We start from the raw sequence: 1545 nt of genomic DNA, 5'->3' as shown, positions 1-1545 counted from the left end.
GCTGTAACTTTGTTGATTAGATTCAGTTTAGCACCTCTTGGAGAACTTGAAGGTCAGAACCAACAGAGTTACTTGTGTTGATAAACTGTCTTATTTCTTCATTCACATCTCTTGCAATGCCTGCTTCATGAAAGAATGCTTCAAGAAATGTTCTGGAACAGAACTGCTGTTCAGATTAAGTCTGTGTTACTCTGAATCGGGGTACGGGGTGTCCTGTTGGACACCACACATATCCGAGTGTCGGACTTTAGAATTCTAAATATTGGGGACACATGACATTGTCCTATTTTTGGATACGGGGACACGTCATATTTTACTAATAAACAAATATTTTAAGTCAGACATCTAATTTGGGATCTTCTCAACTTTTATACTATCATTATAGCTTCTTTCATTTTCTTACATATAGAATATTAAGTGTGACTAATATTTGCTCAATAAATTGGTCAAAGTGTACATGTTTTAGTTAAAGGATCCGACACAGAATAAGTGTCATGTTCGAGTATTCAAGTGTCCGACACGGATACAGCAACCTAAACAGAAGAGTCAGAGTAACCTAGGATTAGGTTGATGACTACCACGCTGTAGAAATGTTGGTGGGCTATGTTATGCTTAAAAGTACCAGACTACAATACACAACATACACAACCTCAGGCAAATACATGATAGTTGTATATATAAATGCATGTAGACCGTTGTATATATAAATGCATGGAGCTATAATTGTAAACATGGCATGTGGTGGCTAGATTTATAAAATTACCATTATTTTTTGCATACAAAATTGTTAGTAGTATAACCTAAGGTGTGTTAGCTTCATGGTATCTGATGATGATATAACATAATGGATTAACTCAATGCAACATAATGTTTCAACAAGTTCAATCCGAGATTAATGCAAGTCTAGCAGATAAGATTTAGGGTTTTATGTAAATCTTGTTTTGATTGGATAAATATCTTTTCATCTTATCTCAAACAAACCCTATCTTATAAACCAAGTTTGAATGATTCAAAACTTATCCTTTACTTGGTTTATCTATTTCAAACAAACTAACAGATTAGTTTTCAAGTTTCATTCAAATATTTTCAAACAAACTTTTTTCAAATATTATCTATCTTATCATTTGTTTGAAAATAAAATCTGTTAGAACTTGCCTATAAATACAACTCATGATTTCAGAATTGTCTCACGTCAATCTTTTATCATCTGAAATATCTTCTTTTTCATTATATCCGAGATACAAATTCAGTCGAATAAGATATAGTTTGAGTTGTAATATTTCATTGTTATCTATTGCGTGTATTCATATCAACTTTATGTTGGGTTGTGGCAAACTTGATTTCAAAGTATAGCAAGGTAGCTAGAATGCTAAGGAATAGCAGTGGGTTAGGTAGCAAGGTAGCTTGGGAAGGGTTTCTTTCAAGTGCTATTTTTGTAATCAAGGAAAGACTGTAAGTTCTTTATTAAAGTTGATATAATACATTTTTATGCTAGTTGGCATAGGGACTTGCATGTAGGCCATAGACTAGGTATAGGGGCCGAAC

This window comes from Apium graveolens, chromosome 4, assembly GCF_009905375.1.
Source record: "Apium graveolens cultivar Ventura chromosome 4, ASM990537v1, whole genome shotgun sequence".
Taxonomy (NCBI): domain Eukaryota; kingdom Viridiplantae; phylum Streptophyta; class Magnoliopsida; order Apiales; family Apiaceae; genus Apium; species Apium graveolens.
Note: the sequence above shows the minus strand (reverse complement) of the source record.